This window comes from Petaurus breviceps, unplaced genomic scaffold, assembly GCF_028583685.1.
Source record: "Petaurus breviceps papuanus isolate PSGF00001 unplaced genomic scaffold, PetGlider_PUasm1.0 176, whole genome shotgun sequence".
Lineage (NCBI taxonomy): Eukaryota > Metazoa > Chordata > Mammalia > Diprotodontia > Petauridae > Petaurus > Petaurus breviceps.
The window spans coordinates 2,030,422-2,053,227 of NW_027185771.1; the positions used below are offsets into that span (position 1 = coordinate 2,030,422).

General features: G+C 36.3%; 1 long non-coding RNA gene across 1 annotated transcript in view; it reads right to left on the reverse strand.

The window, feature by feature from the left end:
- Window positions 1–22,806, reverse strand: part of LOC138159258 (uncharacterized) — a 1,259,001-nt gene that overhangs the window by 972,744 nt on the left and 263,451 nt on the right. The window contains exon 3 of the long non-coding RNA XR_011167854.1: window positions 20,090–20,198. This is a non-coding gene — a long non-coding RNA (uncharacterized lncRNA). The remainder of the gene's footprint in view (window positions 1–20,089; window positions 20,199–22,806) is intronic.

Consider the following 22,806-nt stretch of genomic DNA (forward strand, 5'->3'; position numbering starts at 1 on the left):
CCAAAGTTCTATTTACACCTCAGGCCTGGATTTCTAAAAGCTAAGAGAACATGTCACTTGGATGCATTTGGATGCCAGTGATTTACCGTTCTCACTACTTTATTTTTCCGGGCATCAATTTAAAAAGAAAAAAAGTCAGGCTATAAAATACCTTTCTGTTCATTTTTCACTGAAACCACTTCAGAGGTTAACAAAGTTTGTGAGGGCTCAGAATTTTTTTAAGTGTTTTTCCAAAGCAGACTTGGAAGGCCCAGTCGTAGAGTCGTGAGTGGCCCATCATCGGAAACCCTTCTCCCTTTGTTACAATTGCCTCGCCTTCCTCTGAAGAACTGAATTAGATATGGGGGGAGGGGGCAGAGAATAGGCAAGGGGGGTGGGAAAGAAGGCTTGTGCAGGAATATATTTTCTATGTCTGGATAAGGGAACGGGATTCTAGGTAATTGCTTGGTTTTCTCATTGTTCTCTGCTGCCATGCAGAGATTCATAGAGTGGCTGAAAAGATCTCTCTCTTTCTTTTTTCCTTTCCCCTCTAATTCTTCACTCCCCCCACAGACCCTCCAAATCAACCCCTCCCCCTCTAATCCCTTTTTCCTCCCCCTTCATGGTGCTTATTCCATCCCAGAGAAAAAAAAGTAATTTGTCTGTTTTATTTATGATGCAATGAAGGTATGCTGAACGCATCAGGATACCCTGACACCGGTCAAACTATCTGTCAGCAAAGAGGAACTGCCTTCATACTCCAATGAGTGTATATTTTAACCATTTATCTACCACAGCACAACAGTAGGACATTCATTTGGACGCTGGGTTTTGTCAGGCTTCTCAGCTATATATATATTATATATATATATATATGTGTGTGTGTGTGTGTGTGTGTGTGTGTGTGTATACATATATACACATAGATATAATATATCATGTATGTTATATACATATACGCACAAAAAAGCATATTTGTACATATACTCCATATAATCTATACATTTGTGTGCATGTGTGTTTGTGGGATGTACATGTGAGTTGATATATGTATATGCATGCGTACATATATATATAAAATCACATCCTGGTCAAAATTGGAAGTTAACGTATTTTCAAGCAATCCTTCACCTTCCCCCTACCCCTGCCTTTTTTTGTCTGGTAAATACAATTGTTTCCCTGCCATTTGGTTTTAAAAAAAGACTGAATATTCAGAGATCAGCCCCCAAATATTCTGAGAGAAGAATTAGTTGATCCAAGAACTCAAGTTGATAGTGGGTTTAGAACCAGGCAGATCTTTAGTACGGTAATACCAAAGGTCCAAAAACACTAAACAGGAAAGTGTAGATGGATTAATTTTGGAGAGAGAGAAAAAATAACTATTCCTCTGCAAAAGGAGAGACGAGTGAAAAGAGGAGAAAAAAGGGTCCATTGGACGGACGAAGGACAATAATGAAAAAGTTTGGGAAAGAAGACCCTGCTCTTAAGATTTGAGGCATAGAAAGACTGCAATATATCACAAGACTGATTAAAAATAAAAGTTATTAGGTATTTGATAGTTCATCAATTTAGTGTTTATTAAAGAATTTTTCTTTATAAATGTCAAAATGGGATCAAAAAGGAAAAAAAAAAGGATTTCACAACAGCAAATTGAATAGGCAAGAAGGTCAGTTGATTGCATTTCTTCCCTTCTCCTTTCCCATTAATTGTTACAGCCTCTGCTGGCATTCCTTCCTACCTGCTGGGTTGCATGCTGCCTATATACAGGATAAATATGAAGTCCCTATACCTTCACCAAGCCCCCCTTGCATTAATCTTGCACATTTTGGTTGTCCTGATCAGTAGTTACTTAGCTGTCCACAGAATATGTCATTCTCTTTTTCAGCCTTCAGAGAATACAATAATTTTTTTAATTTTATTTTATCATTAAAATATACCCCAATGATCAGAATTAGGCCCAGAACAATATGATCGTGTCCTACAAAGGCTTATGAGACAAGAACTGATGGAATTTTTGCTGAGTTAAAGTATTTCAAAAGCTGCAAAAGACTATTTTTTCTAAATCCTACAACAGGTTGTGAAATGTAATGTAATGCACACATACTGCACAGATCAGAAACAAAGACTTATTGAACAAGGGAGTGCGATGAATGATCCTAAAGTCTTTTCTTTATTGTTATTATTGTTATCATCATTATTAATTTTAAATGTGCAAATACCTTTCATCTACAAACCAAAGAAGTGGGAAAAGTGAGGAGGAAAAAGAAATGATGGCTTCTTCTTTGGTATAAAAAGATGAAATACAAGGACAGTGGCATCAGACAGAACGAAGGGTCTCCAAGCAGTAAAGACGCAGGGAAATCTGAATAATTGGAGGTGGGTGGTTCCTGTCCACATTCAGCTATGGATAACAGAGGGAAAAGGCATAAATGAGGGCAAAATAGTAAGCAATGGGGCCAGTCATAGCTCCCAGTGCTCCTGCTTTTCAAATGAGAGGAAAAGTGAGTGGTGCTGATTTTTCTAGAGATGATAGGATTGTGCTTTTTGTCTGTTTGTTTTGTGTGTTGATACATTACTGATTATTTTTAAACTTGCAAGCTTAATCCAATGCTCTTTTCAGATCTGGAAGTCAGCTTCAAATGAAAGACATAAGTGTACTTATCATGATTTTTTTTTAAACCTCACATTAAATTTCAAGCTGCCTGGCTAATATAACACAGCTTCTTCTCTACACACAAGCTTCCAATGGGTTTGTGAGAGGAGAGAGAGAGAGAGAGAGAGAGAGAGAGAGAGAGAGAGAGAGAGAGAGAGAGAGAGAGAGAGAGAGAGAAGAGGAGAATCAAGCCGTATGGATTCGGTTATGTGCATGATCCATTTCATAGACCATAAAAGTAAACATATTTCAGCAAGGGTAATAATTTACAAATAGCTGATTAGGTGTACCTTACGGGCCAGGGAGGATAAAACTAGACTGAGACATGTTTTTATTTGGGACTAGGGGAAGATGATAAATGTAATTTGTATATGAAAAAAGAGCCACTGATGAGTTCTCTCAACATTGATGACACAAGGACTAATTTCATGGGCTAAAGAATCCCTGTTCAATTTTCACTGAAAATCACCAGTTTAGCCCAACATTTATTCTCCTTAATATAAAAACTTGGGGTGCTTAAATGATATACTATATATTTGCTGAGTTGTTACATTTTATTTTCAATCTCCAACTCCCTTTAAATTCCGTTCATTCAAGAAAACAAAAAAACAAAAGAACCTAAATCAAACAAAATTATTTGGCCCTAATTTAGACAATCAAAAGCAAGGAAAGTGATATATCAGGTATAATTGGTTCTTCACAAGTTGAACTCTTGTTTTATAATTTGTTTTAAATCTGATATGGGAATTTTTAATGATGATGCTATCCTAACCTCTGGAATGGCACAGTCATTACCAATATGGTTGGTTATTTCATTGCTAAAAACTTGCTAAAGATAAAATCCATGACAGTAAGAGAACTCATTGGCAAAGTAACCTATGCTGTTCTAAACCCTTGTGTGTATTTTAGATTTTAAAAGGTTCATGATTTATATTTTCAAAATAGTTTGGAATGTGATAATAAGGAAGATCCCATCACTCTAAAGCAAACTGATTAAACCTCAAGTTGGAAACTGACAAGATTCCGCCATGATCTTCTTCAAGTTATTGTCTTCCCCATTTTGCTGCTCTGATTCTACCTGCCTCCATTGCAGCCAGCCATCATAAATCGCACTCCACAAAACAGAATGAGATTTGAATGCTGTCTTCAAAATATATGTCGAAATTTTTTTTCAATCATTACAGGTTGGTTCTCCTAGCATACAGAAAACACACTTTTTTTTGTATTCACATTCTTCCATTTGTTGTCTCTCTATATGATATTTTCACATTAATAAAAACATGCCTAGAGAGAAGAAAATAACTAAACTACACTTTGTAGAACCAACCAGTTTCAAATTCACATTTTCAAACACACACACCTTAAAAAAAGGAACTAAAAATGCTTGCAAGTAAATAGGAAGACAAATAGCAAAAGAGAAATTCTCAGAGGTATTTCACAACTTGCATTAACAATGTGAATATCAGTGTGGGCTGCAGATTCCTCTAATATTCCCAAGACAAAAGTTTTTGAGCATTTTTCCTTTATTAGCTATTGTGTTCATAAAGAAGCCTTTTATGTATTCCTTTTATATAGATAGATATATACTTTTTCAACAAATGAAAATTGTATGTTCTCTAATATTTATGAAACTCTACATCAGAAAGGAGTTATTTGCCCCCACACCCAGTGAAGCTGATTTATTGAAATGATAATTTCTTGCTTGATCATTTTTCTCACTCCTTTAAAATAAGCCTCCACAGTTATCTGTAAGCACTTTTCCCATGGTCAGCAGAAAGGGAGAGAGGCTTTTGAGGAGTCCAGAAAAACAGTCATTGAACTGTTTGGGATTTGGGGTGTTGTGTATTTATCTCTCCACCCGTTCTACTTGTTCCCTGTGCCTCATCTGCAAGAGCTCTGACCCTTTCTTAGAATAGCCACCTCTATTTAATCCATTCCTCTCTTAGACAGGGATGTACATCAGCCAGGATGGAAATATTACCAAAAGAAATACCTACCCTGGAATATTTTTCAGATTGAATATCTCCAACTGCAAGTAGAAACCCTTTTAAACTAAAATTCATTTCTGTATTTTTTAAATAGGTGAAACATTCTACTTTCTTCATATCCTCAGTGCAATTTTTTTTACCCTCAAATTCTTCATATTACTAGATTTTCATCCTGCATCTGAGTCTGATATTTCTCTTATTCTCCTGATTACTATTCACCCCCCCACACACACACACTTGGGACCATATTTGTTATCTCTCCAGCTCACTGCTTTATTCACAAACGCCTTCAATCTTAAAAAAAAAAAAAAACTGGTCAGCAAAACAATACACAATGTTAGGAGGGTTGCATGCAAACACACTTCTATATATAATATCTATAATTTCCTAATATATCAGTTGTTCTTTCAGGTATACTCATTCCCTAGAAGAGGAATTATTTGCATTCACAGTTTAAAAAAAAATAATTATGCATACATATATGCATGTTCTCGAAGCTCAAACACTAAGCCCTGCCCTGTCAATGGGTTGCATTTTGTGGATAAAGACTGCCCTCTGCAGGTGGAAAAACCTCCCCAACAGATGTTTCAGGTGCTTTCAGACTTGTGCATTTTTTTAAAAAGGTGATAACTGTAATACTGAAAAGACAAATAGGCTCCTAAATAGATTTATTCATCAGAAATTATTATGTTTCATTTGGTTGCCCTAAAATATAAAGTTCATACTGTGACACTCAGTGATTTTGTGGGCTTATCCTAGAATATGCATAGCAACACTCAAAATAAGCAGAATTTTTTTGAAGTCAGTATTCATGCTACTGGCCAAACATTCAGCATTAGATTGGGTGAGTCTGATCAACTGATCTGGCTTGTTTTCTACCCATCACTCACCCCAACCACAAATTGAGACAGGACAAAACAATCTAATAAGAATTCCAGTTTTGCATGATCTCAGACCCCTAGGTATTCAAAACCCTCTAGTCTAGATTTGTGCTTCAGGTCTTATAAGCTTGGGGAAGGAAAGATGGTTCATCAGAGCTTTGGAATTTGCAGCAGGTTTTGACATTGCCCACTATAGAGTTGGGAGGGATAAAAAAAAAGACATAGCTAAATGTACCTTCAGTTCATTCCTTTATTTTTTTTAATTAAAAAAACCCACAACAAAACAGCAGCAGCAAGCGAAGAGAGCTTAAGCTACACATCAGAGCCTACTTTTAGTGATTGAATAATCACCCCTGAAACTTGAGATTTCTCATAGAAAGGATGACAGACCTTTAAGAGAAGACAACTAGCAATACTGAATTCACCCTCACTTCAGTCCATCAGCACTCTGACTGCACCCTGGGTCAAACTGTCTTATGCTGAATGTTGCCCTAAGACCTGCTTCTAGCCACCGAAGGAAAAAAAGGGTGTTGATCTCTTTTTAGTGATCTGGGACAAGGAGGAAAGTTAGAAAACAGGTTCTAAAGGTACTCAAAACAGAGCTTCTTTGGTGTTGGGGGAGAAGGACTTCTTCTCTCATTGCTCCCTTCCTTTAAACTACCAAGCTTCTGCTAACCTTCTAATAACAGACTTTATTCCTTGAGACTCTATATAAGACCAGCAGGGGGGCTGATGAAGTGCTCATTTTTTTACATCAGTCTTATAAATTGCTTTCCCCATTAATTGTTTCCATGGAAACAATACATTTGGCTGGTAAGGGGGCTCCTGAATTTTTTTAATGGGATTCTTAAAAAAATTATAGGATGGGGAGATGCTGCAACTCCCCAACAACAACAAAAATCTCATGTAAGTTCTAACCCAATGTATGATTAATTTCTTGCTTTTAAAACAACATTGGACTAAGTCCAGATTCAATGGGAGATATAAAAACATTATTTAAATGTACAAAAAATAAAAAGGAAAGGGTAAGCAGAGCTTCCATGACAGCCTGGAAGAATTTTCAAACACTTCCTAGCAAAACATGGTCACAAGAGCAGGACTGAAGAACAATCCTTTAATGCCAGAGCCTTAACTAATAATTTAAGCATGAATAGTCCTTGATAAGTGATCGGATCTCCCAACAAATGCTGGGTTAATGGGCGAGCCTCTCCACCCTTCCTCCAGCCCCCATCTCTGCTTCTTATCCTCACCCTCAGAGGACATTAATGCATTATCCATATACATTCTATCTCTTGTTTTCTTACTCTCTCCGATCCCACAGTGTTTATAATACTCAGAGCAACTTTGTTTCATTTTTTTTTCTTTTTCTCTTCCTCTTTCCTGGTAAGAAAAGTGCCTGCATTACAGGATCTAAGTCCTTGCATGCGAACATATTTAATTTGGAAAATGTGTGGGTAAATACCACTTGTTATGAGATTAGTTAACAGCTGCAGTCTGCTACTGTGGAAAGCAGTTTCATACAAAGGACTTAGCAACAAAAATGTGCCCATCACTTGACATTTAAAAAAACAAATCTCCTCAAGCCTGTTCCTTAGATCCATAATGGGTAAGTTTCTTTCAGAATTACACCAGTGTATATGCTTAATGAAGGAAAATGTGATCTTGATCCGACCAATGACTGAATGCACTCAAAATTGGCTATGTTTTTTCTGAGCCCTGCCCAGAGGTTATCCTAAATTGCAACTCTCTCTAAATGGGTTAAAATATTCAGGAAACTAGTTTGACTATATTCTCATATAACACCCATCATAACACACATGCTTTCATTTTCTATGGTCCTCTCTATGACAAAAATTTTTTTTAAAAAGAATCTTCTCACTAGGATCCCCTCTCCAAGTAGCATTTAATTCCTTGGAGCTAGGGATTTTTTTCTCTTTTTTTCTTGTCCTTTTTTCTCCAGTACTTAATACAGTGCCAGGTATATATGCCAGTATACATAATAGATACATGTTTATGGAATGGAATGGGAATGGGAAAAGAATCCCTGCACCATGGTTGGGGAACCTAAAACCTCAAGGTAACATGTGGCCTTCCAGGACCTGGGGCGCTGCCTTTTGGCTGAATCCAAGTTTTATAGATAAATCCTTTTTTTAAGGGGATTTGTTCTGTGAAGTTTGAATTCAGGTTTCCCATCCCTGCCCTACACTCTAGAAAACCACATTATGTTAAAGAAATACAGCCCACGTTAAGACTTTTTTGTTGTCCTTTTAGTTGTGTCTGATTTTTTGTGACCCTACTTGGAATTTTCTTGGCAAAGATAGTAGAATGGTTTGCCATTTCCTTCTCCAGCTCATTTTATAGATGAGGAAACTGAAGCAAACAGTTAGGTTAAGTGACTTGCCCAGGGTCATACAACTAGCAAGTGTCTGAGGTCAAATTTGAACTTAGGAAGATGTCTTCCTGACTCCAGACCAGATGCTCTATGCACTACAGCGCCACCTAGCAGCTTCCATATTGAAATAAGGATATATAAAGATAAACAATGTAATTTCAAAAAAGAGAGACCATTCCCAAGCACGGGAAGAGAATTGGGGAAGGTTGGAAAAGATCTTGTGGAGGAGATGGAACCTGAGCCATGCTTTGAAGGAAGCTAGGTATTTTAAGAGGTGAAGTGCAGAGGGAGTGCATTCCAGACATGGGAGACATGGTATACAAAGGCATGCAGGTGGGATATGGATTAGAATGTCATGTCCAGGGAACAGCTAGCAGGGAGATATGCCTGGAACATAGAGTGAATAAATGAGCAGTAATATAAAATATAATCTATAATGAAGTTGGAGGGCAAATAATAAAATGTTTAAATGCCAGGCTGAGAATTCTGTGTCTGTATAATACACAATACAACGTAAGTACACCAGAGAATTATAAAACAAAATGTTAGGTGTGGTTGAAGAGGGAAAGATAATTAATCACAGAAAAATGAGGGAAAGTTTCACGGAAGAAGTGCCATTTGGTTCTAGGTTCCTATAATCAGGCATTGAACAATGTAATCTGCAAAAGCTGAGACTTTGAACACAATGAAATTATTTCATTTCTCCCCCTTTCTGTGGAATGAAATTATTCCAGTAATTAGCACAATTTAAAAAACAGATTTAATTCTTCCATTGCCTTTTCTTTCAACATAATTTTTGTTGTTGTTCCTTCATTTCAGTTGTGTCCACTTTTGTGATTCCATTTTGGGTTTTCTTGGCAAAGATACTGGAGTGCTTTGCTATTTCCTTTTCCAGTCCATTTGACAGATGAGGAAACTGAGGCAAGCAGAATTAAGTGACTTGTCCAAGGTCACACAGTATCTGTGTATCTGAGGCCAGATTTTGAAATCAAGTCTTCCTGACTCTAGTCCTGGCTCTCTATCCACTGTACCACCTAACTGCCCAATTAATTTTTTAAAACCTTCAATGAAATATCCATCAGTTTCTGAAATGTCATCCACAATTATCTCTCTGCCCAATTATGCATTCATTTTTTTTAAATTCTCAATGTAGTAATTTTTAAAAAACAGGAAATCCAAATGCATTTTTTAAAATTTAACAAATAATTTAAGTACTTACTTTGTGCAAAGGATAGTGGTACAAAAATGAAAAGTGACACAGTCCCCACCCTTAAAGAGTTTACAATCGATTCAATGAATAAAATATACACCAAAATAATTATGTAATATTCCTTTCATTTATTCAACAAATATTTACGAAACACCTACTGTGTGCAGAGAACTGGAATAGATTGATAGTTATGTAAGACACAATCCAGGATCTCATTAATTTTACATTCTATTACAGGGATCTCACAATCTATAGGATATCTCTGTTACATTTAGGCATTGTGCCATAGTAATGGGTTGATATTTTAACTGCTATGCTATGAGGAACTCCTATTTTTTAGTAGGAGAATGAAGCATGAAGAATAATAACTAAATAAATTATAAAGAATAATAAAGAAGATTATTTTGGTAACAGTGTGAAGGATAGATTGGAACAGGAAGAAACTGAAGACAAATATCCTATTAAGAGACTACTGTCTTGTCCATTTCAATCCTAGCTCAGATAATAAAGCCTGAAATATAGCGGTGAAGGTGAAGGGTGGGGTGGGAAAGGGAAGAAAGATTTGAACTATATAGCAGAGATAGAGTGAGGAGGAGAGAGAAGAGTTAAGGATGACTGATATTTCAAGCTTGGCTAACTTCCCTGTTTCAACTAAATCAAGGAATTTGGGAGGAGCAGGTTTTAGGGGGATGGTGGTTGTATTCAGTTTAAGGCTTGAGTTTTCAGTAAGAAATGTTAGTGAAGATGCTCAGTAAGCAACTAGAAATACAAGATGGAAGATCAGACCAGGAACAGTGTGGGACTGGAGATAGATAATGGAAATGATACTTAAAAGAGTAGACAATTGAAATGTTAATTAAAGCCGTGAGAGTGCATAAAAGCACCAGGGAAAAAAGTAAAGCAGAGAAAAAAGACAAGGAAGGAGCCTTGGGGAAGCCCATAATTAGTCGTCCAGAGAAAAATCAGTAAAGTATACTAGACAGAACAGAGTGTGGTCAGAGGAGAATCAGGAGAAAAGCCAGATCATAGAAGCAAAGGAAGCAAAGAGTAGTAAGAAAGAAGCAATCCTTGGCACTGGCAAATGTTACTGTTAAAAGATCAAGGATGGTGCAGCTAGGTGAATAGAGCACTGGCCCTGGAGTCTGGAGGACCTGTGTTCAAATCAGACCTCAGACACTTAACACTTACTGGCCAGGTGACCTTGGACAAGTCACTTAACCCCAATTTCCCCCTCCAAAAAGCGAGAGAAAAAAAGATCAAGGAGAATGAAGTCTGAGAAAATACTAGGAAATTTGACCACTGAAAGGTTACTCACTACTTTGGGGAGAAAATTGTCTTAATAAGAGCAGTAGGGACAAGAGCCAAATAGTAGGGGTTTGCAAATTGAATGGGTAGTGAGAAAGTAGAGATATTAGCATAGATTCCTTTTCAGAATTTTAGCAACCAAAAGAATTAAGTAATCTTGAGAACAGTCAAGTTAAAGGAAAGCATTTTGTTTTGTTTTCAGGGTAGAAGAAGTTTGGAGGGTTGGTAGACAAGGGAGAATAGAGAAACAATTTCATTCATCATAACTTAAATGATTAGAAGATACAAAGAAGGCTGCTGACAAGATGGTGACAAGATGAAAGGTCATGGAGAAGCCCAGCTCTTCCATACAAACTCCAGTAAATATATCTGAAAAGAGCTCTAGGGAGACCTGTCACAAAGAAGGATTAGCAAACTCTTCTATCCAGTACAAACTTTCCCAAAAAGATGATCAGGCTATCTTCCTATGGATGAAAGTAGAGGCACCACCAGGCAAGGTGTGTAAATCAAGAGGTGAGGAAAGGGATCAAGCTAGGAAAAAAGTAACATGGACTCTGAACTCCTAGAACCTACCTGAAAATAAACAGGAAGCAGGACATAGAGGAAGGGGATAAAGAGGGAGATTCTGATAGAAGAATCAAAGAGAACCAGCAAAGGAACCTGATGCCAGCCTTTGAACAGGGGTCTTGCACCAACTCCAATAATCAGGCACCTCACCAGAACATAAGCAAGTCATTGCACAGAGAGATGGGACCCAACCATACATTTATTTGATTACTGAGTCACAGAAAAAAAAAACTCAGCATCTTAGTGCCAGGGGGGCTACACAAAGCTTGAAACCAACTTGATCACCAATATCCCCCTCCAACATTCTCTGCTGTTTGGGTCATAGCAAAAGTCGGAACAAAGTTCAAAATGAGGATTAGTCATAGGGAAGAAGAAAGAGACCAAGCAAGGCAAGAACCTACAATGAACCACAAGGAGACTGAGACAAAAGGTTGGGACATAGTAGAAGTCACTACATACATATCAGAAGTAGCAATGGCATGCAGACTTACAGAGGGGATATGACTCTCCCAAACCCCTACCAGAGTAACAAAGGGGACTAGCCAGAGCACAAATTTTCAAATCAGGAATGGTGTCTGAAAATGAGTAAAAAGAAGAAAACACAAAATACAATTAAGAAACGCTATGGGTTAAAAAAAAAAAAAAGCCTAAGAGGTAACCCAGAAATAACTGCAAAACAACTAAAAGTAGAGCCTCTGAAAAATAAAAGATTTGGTCACAAGGACTGTAAGAGTGGTAGAAAGAAACAAAGTAAGAAATTTTTTAAATGAAATGATAAATAAAGTTAGACTTTGGGAGAAAAGTTAGAAATAGAATAAATAATCAAAGAAATCTTAGAAGAAAAAATGGGAAACTTTAATAGTAGATTCTCTAAAAAAGAGAAAAGAGAAAAATAAATATAGAGGCTATGAGAAAATAAGTTTTAAAACAAAGTAAAAGCTTGAAAAAATGGAAGAAAATGTAAAGCACCTACTCTTAAAATCAATTGACCTAGAAAATAAGTCAGGGTGACATAAGTTTAGAATCACAGGAGTCCCTTAAAACCACAAACAAACAAATAAAAAAATTAACCTCAAATACTATAGTTAAATAAATCATAGAAGAAAATTGCCCAGATATTTTAGAACCAGAGGGCAAAGTGAAAATAGAAATAATCCATCAGTTACCTACCAAAAGAAATTCTAAAATTAAAACAAGAAATGCCATAGGTAAGATTCAGAACATCCTGGTTAAAGAAAAACTCTGTCAGAAAGCCAGAAATAAAGAATTTAAGTACAAAGGAAATATAATCATGAAAGACATGGAAGCATCCAGTTAAAAGAAAAGGAGAGCCTGTAATATAATGTTCCAAAATGTACAAATGTTTATAACCGAGAATTATTTATCTTTCAACATTGAGAATAATCCTATGGGGGGAGAGATAGATTTTTAATAGATTAGAAAATTTTCAAGTATTCCTGTTGAAATTAAAGAAGTCAGCAGAAATATAAACAAAGAAGTCAAAAGAAACCTTAAAAGGTAAATATAATTGAACACTTAGGAGGGGCTGACTGATAATATAATGCTTATATTCTAATGGTTTAAAAGAGACAAGTGTACCTTCAGATGCCCAAGGTCCTCAGGGGCCACAGAGGGCATTAAATAGAATAAGCATAGGGTTGGGGAAGCCTGCTTTATTGGTTTTAAGAGGGGAAAGAAAGGGGAGGAAAAAAGAAATGAACCATAGAAGAAGTGGGAAAGGAAGAAAGGGAGAGGAATAATTTTGTATACATGTGGTATTCAAATAAGCATTTAAAAACATGGAGGAAGGACTGAGAGTATTAGATAGCTCCATGATCTCAAATGTGAACTGAATTAAAGAGGATAAGCACACACAAATAATTCAGTGAAGAAGTATTATGCCTTAAACTCAACTAAGCCACAGGTAGACACAGAGAAAGGATAGGGAATTGTAAGAGAGAAAGACAAAGATGCAATAGTCATAAAACAAACTTCAGTTTTAAAGAGTTAATCATAAGGTTCATGAAAGAGGAAAGAAAGTACAAGAATCAGAAATAGGCAGTAGGAAGAAAAATTACTTCAATTCTAGATTGCTAGTGCTTATCAGATTTCTTCTCTTTTCCCACCTCCTTCTTTGTAAAAAGGGAACTTGGAGGGAAAAAGGTAAACAGAAAATTAACAATTATAATATGAACATAAATGGCATAAACTCACTCATGATGAGGAGAGATAAAGAAGAATAAATGATAAAGTAGAATTTAATATGTCATTTACAAGAAATACACTTCAGACACATTCACACAATTAAATATACACAAAAGACATACAATATGCATACATATACATACAATACATATAAATAAATACAATTAAAATGAGGAACTGGAGCAAAACTTTTTATTTAATTGAGAATCAGTATGGTATAATAAATAGAAAGCTGGCCTTTGAACCAAGAAGATTAAATTAAAGTCCATCCTGCCTTTGATACATGCTGGCAGAATGGTCTTGGACAAATCATTTATTCTCTAAAGATTCAGGCAAATTCACAGGGATTAGGTGTTTTTAAAGAAAGTCTCAAGCTGCATCAGTATAAGGCTCTCTTGGGTATTTTTTATACCAATGAAATCACAGGTTCAGTCCCTATCCTTATTCCTACATTGGGCAATTTTTTTTAAAATATGGTTATCAACCATGCTCTCACATAAGACAACAACAAAAATAATGGTTAAAAGAGATATGTAGGGAAACTGACTTATTCTTGAAGCACCATAGATAATGAAATAATACCAATATTTTATATATACATCTGTATATATGCACTTGCTGGTATAAAACATCTAAGTACCTGAATTTTTAAAATTACATGAATTACAGGGAGAAATAACAAAACTACAATAGTTGAGGGTCTCAACTTCATCCTCTTAGAAACCCAGATAAATCAAACAAAAACATAAAAAAAAGTTAAGGACCTAAAGAGAATATCTGAAAATTTATCTATGCTAGATCTCTTGTGACTAAGGAATGAGAATGGAAAGAATATACATGTTTCTAGACAATCTATGGTAACTTTTAAAAATTAATGTTCTAAACAAAAGCAGAAAAGCAGAAATAGTATTTATTGATCACAATGCATTAAAATTCAATAAGAATTTATGATTAAAAAGGTTCTCTGAAGAAAATATTTGACATTAAGAAATCAATGAAACAATAGATAAATTCATTAGAGAATGATACGAAGAAAAAGCATATTAAACTAATCTTTTAAAATGTGGCCAAAGTAGTTTTGAGAGACAGATTTATACCTCTAAACACTCTCATTAATGAAAGATAAGACAGATGAATGAATTTGGCAACTAAAATAAAAAACTAGAAAAGCAACAATTTTTTTTAAAAATTAGACATGAAAAATAGAAATTCTGAAAATCCAAGATGAAAAAAATTCAAAAACAAAAAAACCCTTTTAAATCATAAATAAAATTAAAAGAAAAGGGGGTTTTGAGGGGGGGGGTGAGAAGAGACTAATAAGTTAGACAAACCATTACTTACTCTGACGAAATAAAGAGAAAAAAGATGCCAATAAGAAAATTTTATAATAAATTAAGAGCAAATGAAGGAAATTATTAGAGATTGTTGCAAATAAATACATACATATGCATACAATACACATAAATACATACAATTAAAATGAGGAATTATTAAAACATACAATTAAAATGAGGAACTGGAACAAAACTTATTATTGAATTGAGAATCAGTATAGTATAATAAGCAGAAAGCTGGCCTTTGAGCCAAGACAATCAAGTTAAAGTCCATCGGGGCAGAGTCAAGATGGCAGAGTAGAAACAGGAATTCCTCAGGGCTCAGGCTTCCACCTCCTCCAATTCATATAAAAGGTGATGCTGAACAAACTTTGGAGCTACAGAACCCACAAAATGATAGAGAAGCTAACCTCCTGCTGAGAACAGCTTGGAAGGCCGGCAGGAAGTAGCCAACACAGTGCTCTGGGAGCTGAGCCAGAGGTTTTAGCCTCAGGGCGGGCCTGAACAGCCACCAGCTGGAGGGACTTCAGATCGCCAGCAGCTGTGGTGATTTCCAGGATTATCAACCCATAGATGCTAAGGACAAAGTGAGAAGTCACTGCAGTGTAAACTTTGGAATCCAGTAGTTCAGGAGTGTGGTCGGCCTTTACCCCCAGGGAGAGAAGCGGCTGAGACACAGCAGCAGTGCAGCCACTGCCACGTGGCAGCTTCAGCTCCTGGTCTGCAGATTGTAGGAGGACCAAGTGACCAGTCTGAGGGGTAATCGCTCTTGCTTTAACCTGCTTGGATCTGGATTGGTGGAAATCCTAGGTTGTGTGACTAGGTTGCCAAGTGTGTGGAGGCTTCAGAGAGGGAACCCAACTAATACCTTCGGCAGCTGCAAAAACCCCAGCATTTGGGATAAAGTCCCCATTTCTGGTAGCAGAATTCTATTGTGTCAAAAAGCCCAAAAGTCAAGTAATTGAGTGGCAACATGAGCAGGAAAAGGAAGCAAATCAAACAGAGCAACCCAACTTTATATTCCTATTTTGGGGACAAAAAGGATCAAAGCATGGAACAGGAGAAAGACAGTACAGTCAGAACTCCTGCACCAAAAGCTTCTAAGAAAAATATGAGCTGGTTACAGGCTATAGAAGAGCTTAAAAAGGATTTTGAAAATCAAATAAGAGAAGTGGAGGAAAAATTGGGAAGAGAAATGAGAACAATGCAAGAAAATTATGAAATGAGAGTCAACAAACTGACCAAAGAAAATAACATCTTAAAAAATAGACTAACTCAAATGGCAAAAGAGGCTCAAAAAGGTAATGAGGAGAAGAATGCCTTAAAAAGTCAAATTTGCCAAATGGAAAAAGAATCTCAAAAGCTCACTGAAGAAAATCATTCCTTCAGAATTAGATTGGAGCAAATGGAAGCTAGTGACTTTATGAGAAATCAACATACTATTAAACAGATCCAAACAAATGAAAAAATAGAAGGCAATGTAAAAAAATATCTCATTGAAAAAACCACTGACCTGGAAAATAGATCCAGGAGAGATAATTTTAAAATTATTGGACTGCCTGAAAGCCATGATCAAAAAAAGAACCTAGAAATCATCCTTCAAGAAATTCTCAAGGAAAATTGCCCTGATGTTTTAGAACCAGAGGGCAAAATAGAGGTTGAAAGAGCCTACCAATCACCTCCTGAAAAAGATCCCAAAAAGAAAACTCCTAGGAATATTATAGCCAGGTTCCAGAGTTCCCAGATCAAGGAAAAAATATTACAAGCAGCCAGGAAGAAACAATTTCAATATTGTGGAAACACAATCAGGATAACTCAGGACCTGGAAGCTTCTACACTGAGGGATTGAAGGGCTTGGAATATGATATTCCAGAGGTCAAAGGAGCTGGGATTAAAACCAAGAATCACCTACCCAACAAAACTGAGTATCATGTTTCAGGGGAAAATATGGTAATTCAGCGGAATAGAGAATTTTCAAGCATTCTTGATGAAAAAACCAGAGTTGAATAGAAAATTTGACATTCAGATACAAGAAGCAAGAGAAGCATGAGAAGGTAAACAGGGAAAAGAAATCATAAGGAACTTATCAAAGTTGAACTATTTACATCCCTACATGGAAAAATGATAATTATAACTTATGAAACTTTTCTCAGTATGAGAATAGTTGAAGAGAATCAAAATATATATACATATATATATACATACATATATATGTCTATATAGGAGGGTATATGGGTATTTGAATACATATGTGAATGTGTGAATATATGTGTACAGATATACATAGGTAGACAAAACAGGACCAATTTAATAGGAAGGGATGATACTTAAAAGGTAAAGTTAAGAAGTGAGAGAGGAATATAATGAGAGGAGATGGGGAGAGACAGAATGGGGTAAACTATCTCATATAAAAGAGGAAAGGGAAAATTGTTACTATGGAGGGGAAGAACAGGAAGGCAAAAGGGAATGGGTCAACCTTATTCTCATTGAATTTGGCTTAGGGAGGGAATGACATACACACTAAATAGGGTATATCACCCTACAGGAGAGTAGGGGAGAATGGGATGAGAGGGGGGGATGATGGAAGGGAGGGCAGGCTAGCGGGGAGGGAAGTTTGAAGCACCCACTTTTGAGAAGGGACAGGATCAAAGTAGAGAATAGCACAAGTGGGAGGTGGGATAGGAGGGAGGAAAATATAGTCAGTCTTTTACAATATATCCACTCTGGAAATGTTTTGCATAACTACACATGTACAACCTATACTGAATTGCTTATCTTCCCAGTAAAGGTGGGTGACAAGGGAGGAAGCAAATGAATCTGGAATTCAAAGTTTTAAAATCAAATGTTTAAAATATACATATATATATATACTATTTTTAATATTATTTTACTTGTAACTGGAAAATAAGATATATAGGCACTGGGGCACAGAGATCCACAGTGCCCTACTGGAAAGTTGGAGGGGGCATCGTAGAAGATAGGGGAGAGAGCAGATTGGAGGAGAGTGTATACAGTGAGATTGCTATTTTGGTGGGTAGAGAAAAAATGGGGAGAAATTTTGTAACTCAAAATCTTGTGGAAATGAATGATGTAAATAAACAGCTAAAAAATAAAAATAAATAAAATAAAGTCAACATGACATTCAATTTCAAAAAAAAAAAGTTAAAGTTCATCCTGCCTTTGACACATGCTGGCTGAATGGTTTTGGAAAAATCATTTATTCTCTAAAGACTCAGGCAAATTCACAGGGATTATGTGCTTTTTAAAAAAAAGTAAACATGCCAGTAAACATGATAATTTAAATAAAATAGATGCATACTTTCAAAATATGAAATACAGAGATTATCAGAAAAGCAAATAGAGAATAATAACCTAATCTCAAGGGAAAGATATTAAATTCCTGAAGTTGTAGGGGAACAAATGAACTTCCAAAGGAAAAAAAAGACCAGAATTCTTTTGTGACATAGTATTGATACCTAAACAGGGAGAAATGAGTCAGAGAAAGAAAATTGATAAATATCTCTCATGAAAATAGATAGAAAAATTACTGGATATTAGCAAAGACATTACAGCCACATATTTAAAAAATGGCTCAATATTAAGAAAACTTAAACATAATAGGTCATATTAATAACAAAAACATTAAAATCACATGACTATTTCAGTGAAGGAAAAGCTATTAACAAAATGTATGACCTTTTTATGTCAAAAAAAATTAGAAAACAAAGGAAACTTTCCTTGATATGGTAAACAGTATCTCTAAGTTCAAGAGCAAACATCATTTGTAGTACAGAAAGCCTAGAAGACAGTCCAATCAGATTAGGAATAAGGGAAAGCTGTCTATTTTTGCCAATATTATATGATTTGGTTCTTGAAGAAACTATACGAATAAGATAAGAGAAAGAATTTGAGAGAATAAGCACAGGCAAAAAAGCAAAGACAAAATGATCACTTTTTATAGATGATACAATGGTTTACTTAAAGAACCCTGAAGATTCTACTAAATTTCCATAGAATCAGTAATTTCAGCAAAGTAGCAGTGTGTAGAATAAAATGACAAATCATCATTCTTTATATACATAATCAGCAAAACCTAGAAGAGGTAGAAAAAGAAAATCCATTTTAAAGTGCTATAGAATATAAGATAGTTCCACTTTCCAAAAGATACATACAAGAATTATATGAATGCAATTACAAAACATTTTTCAGAAATAAAGAATGACAAAGATCACTCACAATTTTGAGACATTCTAATATAAAAATGATAACACTAGCTAAATGAACTTATCAATTCAGTGTCATGCCAATCAAACTACAAACAGGTAACTTTATAGAACAGGATAAAAGTATAACAAAATTTATCTTTGGAAACAAAAGGTCAGCATCTCAAGGGAAGAAATTGAACAAAATGTATAGGAAAGGGGGCCCTAGTGATACCAGATATCAAACTATTGTTGTTCCTCCTTCATTTTCTAAGACCAGTGACATCATAAGGGTGATATCTTGACTTGAGCAAATTGGATTTCAGTGAGGCAGTTGCACAAAGTCTTCAGTCTCTCTTCCAGAGTCAAGTCCAGTGGCAAGACAAAAATCAATATGATGGGCAATAGTCCAGAACAGTGTTCTCGATGTCTGACCAAGCCATACTACAAAACAGGAGCATCTAAATAATTTCATACTGTTTTTTAAAATAGAAAAATTATCAATGGAATACACTAGGTAGACAATATCCAACTGAACACCCTAAAATAGAGTTTTGACAAACTCAGATTCACAAAATAGTAGGTTAAGGACTCACTTTTTGACAAAAACTGCTGGAAATATTGGAAAGCACTCTGGCAGAAATTAGAATTAAATAAACATCTCACACCATATACCCAACAGACTGGTTCCATCTTATAATTGACAAAGATATAAAGGATCACATCATATATTAGAAAAAAATGGAATTGATGCCTTAGACAGTTATAGTCAATAGTCAATTAAACATTTATGGACCAGGCACTGAGCTAAGAACTAAGACACAAATATGAAAAAGGAAGACAGTCTAATAAGGGAAGACTATACAGAAAAGAAGGCTGAAGAAGAAGGAGTAGAAACCCAGCACAGGGGTATAGTGAAGAAGTTTAAAAGTCCATAAAGAGTCCAGTTGAAAAAGTCAAAATGAGTAAAGACAGAAAAGTTAAAGAAGTGGAAAATGAGTACAGCTGGTTGGGAAATGAGGAAATGTCCCTCCCCTTTAAACTGGAGGTGGAGGCTATATGCTTAGGACACAAAATTGAATAGTGACATAATCCCTGCCCTCAAAGAACTTGAAGTCCAATAAAGGGGATTTGATGTGTATACAGCTAAATAGATGACAAAGGTAGAATGTTATAGGGATAAAAAGGAGGAAATCTAGGCAAAGTGTTTAGGGAGAATCTGAGGAGGAAGAAAACGCCTCTAATTATGGTCATCAGAGAAGGCTTTGTAGAGGACCATAGCACCATAGATCCAGGGCTTTGGGAGACTTTAAAACATCTGAATCAACCTCCACATTTTACTGAAGGAGAAACAAAAAAGTTAAAAGACTTACCCAAGGGTCACACAAGTAGGAAATGGCCAGGTCCTCTCATCACAACATATTGTTCCTTTCAGTGTACCAAACTGACTCTCAGAAGCAGGTGGTGAAATCAAAGGTGAATCTTTAAGAAAAAAAGGATTTTGACAGGTTTAGATGAGGAAGACAAACATTCCAGAGATAGTGAATAACTTGCACAAATTCAGGGAAGCAGAAGAAAACAAATGCAGTTTGGGAAATAGTAGTCCAGTTTGCTTAGAACGTAAGAGGAGAATAACAATAACAATAGCAATAATAATAATAATACAGCATTCATGTAGCACTTTAAGGTTTGCAAAGCACTTTAATATCTCATTTGATGTTCACAGCAACCCTGTGAAATGGGTGCTATTATTGTTCCCATTTTACAGGTGAGGAAATTGAGACTGAATGAGGTTAAAAGGGTGGAGAGGTGGTATAGGTAGACCTATCCTTCAGGACAATCACTTTGGCAGCTGAGTGAAGGATGAATTAGAGAGAACTGAAGCAGGGAGATTAATTAGAAGACTATTGTGATAGTACAGGAAAGTGATAATGAATTAAACTAGGGTGGCAACTATGAGTGGAGAATCCGGTAGAAATGAAAAGATAAGGCAACAGATTGGATGTGACGTGAGTGAGTGAGAGGGAGGGGTCAAGGATGATAAGATTATGAATCTGGGTGACCGGTAATGTGGTGACACCCTTAACAGTAACAGGGTAGCTTAGACCAGAGGTGAGGTGAGGAGGGGGAAGATAATTCTATTTTAGATATCCTGCATTTGAGATACCTACAGGACATCTAGATCAAGATGAGGCAGCCAAGTGGAACAGTAGATAGAGTCCTTAATCTGAAGTCAGAAAATGATTCTGTTGCATCCAATTCTTCAAGACCCCTTGGATCATAGCACACAGGTGCTGTTCATGGGGTTTTCTTGGCAAAGATACTGGAATGGTTTTCCATTTCCTTCTCCAGTGGATTAAGGGAGAGGTTAAATGACTTGCCAAGGGTCACACAGCTGAAGCTAGATTTGAATTCAGGTCTTCCAGACCCAGCACTCTGTCCACTGAGCCAACTAGCTACCTCTGAAGTAAAAAAGACCTGAATTCAAATCCAGTCTTAGACACCTGTAGCTATATGACCCTGGACAAATCACTTCTATCTGTTTCCTCATCCATAAAATGGGGATAATAATAGTTCCTGCCTCCTACTGTTGTTGCAAAAATAAGTGAGAAAATACTCATAAAATACTTCGCAAACTTTAACATACTAAGTGAATACTAGTTACTATTACTGTAATTTTATTATATCTAAAAGGAAGTTAGTCATATAGGACTGGAATGCACAAGAAAACCTAGGACTGGATATGTATTTATGTAGAATTTGCTGGTATTTAAGGGGGGAAAAAAATCTTCCCTTGGAGTTATTCCTCTGCTCCTGATTCCCCCTAATCCCTCATATTCAATGAATCTCCACGTCTTCTTGATTCCACCTCTACATGTCTTGTATCTCTCCCCTTCTCTCCATTCACATAGCCACCATCTTGGATCAGGTACTTATCACCTCTGGCCTGAACTACTGCTATGACTCCTAATTAGCCTAATTAGCTTCCAGTCTCTCCTTTCTCCAGTAACTCTCCACCCTGCCACCAAAATACCCTTTCTAAAGCATAGCTCGGTCACTCTCCTTGGCACAGTTCCTGGCACACAGTAGGTGCTTAATAAATGTTTGTGACTTGACTGTTCAAGAAGTACCAGTGACTTTTTAAAAACATTTCTTTATTTATTTACTTTTAGTATACAACATTCAGTTCCACAATCCCTTGAGTTTCAAATTTTCTCTCCCTTCCTCTCTTCCCCCTCCCCGCATGGTACCATTGATTTCTTACTGCTTCTAGAATAAAATACAAGCTCTTCTGATAGTCATTTAAAACCTTCACAACCTGTCTTTATATGTCCAGAATTCTCCTCCATGTGTCCCCATGGGAATCTTCCCTCCCCAGTCCCTCCCCAGCTATTCAGCCCCTTTTTATGTGATGTCTTCCTCCATTAGAATGCAAACTCCCTGAAGACAAGAACTATCTTTTTGTTTGTATTTATATCCTCAGAGCTTACCTGGAACATAACAGGTACATAATAAGTGTTTTCTGACTTGGCTAACCTAGCACAGTGCCTGGAACATAGCAGACACTTAATAAAGTCTTGTTAAGTGATGGATTCCTGAGGGAAAGGTGATAACACTGCCCCCAACCCAAGACATTTCTCTACAGCTCTAGTGCCCCTCCTCCAACTTCTACAAGATTTCGTCATCTCTCCCCCAAAATCTAGACAACAGTCTTCTCCAGGGAGCTAGCTGATTGGTCTGTGGCTGGGTATAGGAGGAGACAGATAAGTACTGCTTTGGGTAATAGTAAGGGAATATTTCTTCAGATAAAATATTTTGATACACATAGATCTGGAAGATTATTTAGCAATGGAGGGCTCATAGGAATGATGGACAAAATATCAGTCCATGGTAACTCACATAGTAATCAAAAGTTTGCAAAACTCTTTATATCTATTATGTCATTTTATTTGATCCTCAGGAATAACCCTGGAAAATGGCTGTTATTATTATCCCCATTTTACAGATGGGGAAAATTAAAATCAGAGAAGTTGAATGACTTGCCCAGAGTCACCCAGCAAGTAAGTATATGAGGCAGGCCTTCCTGATT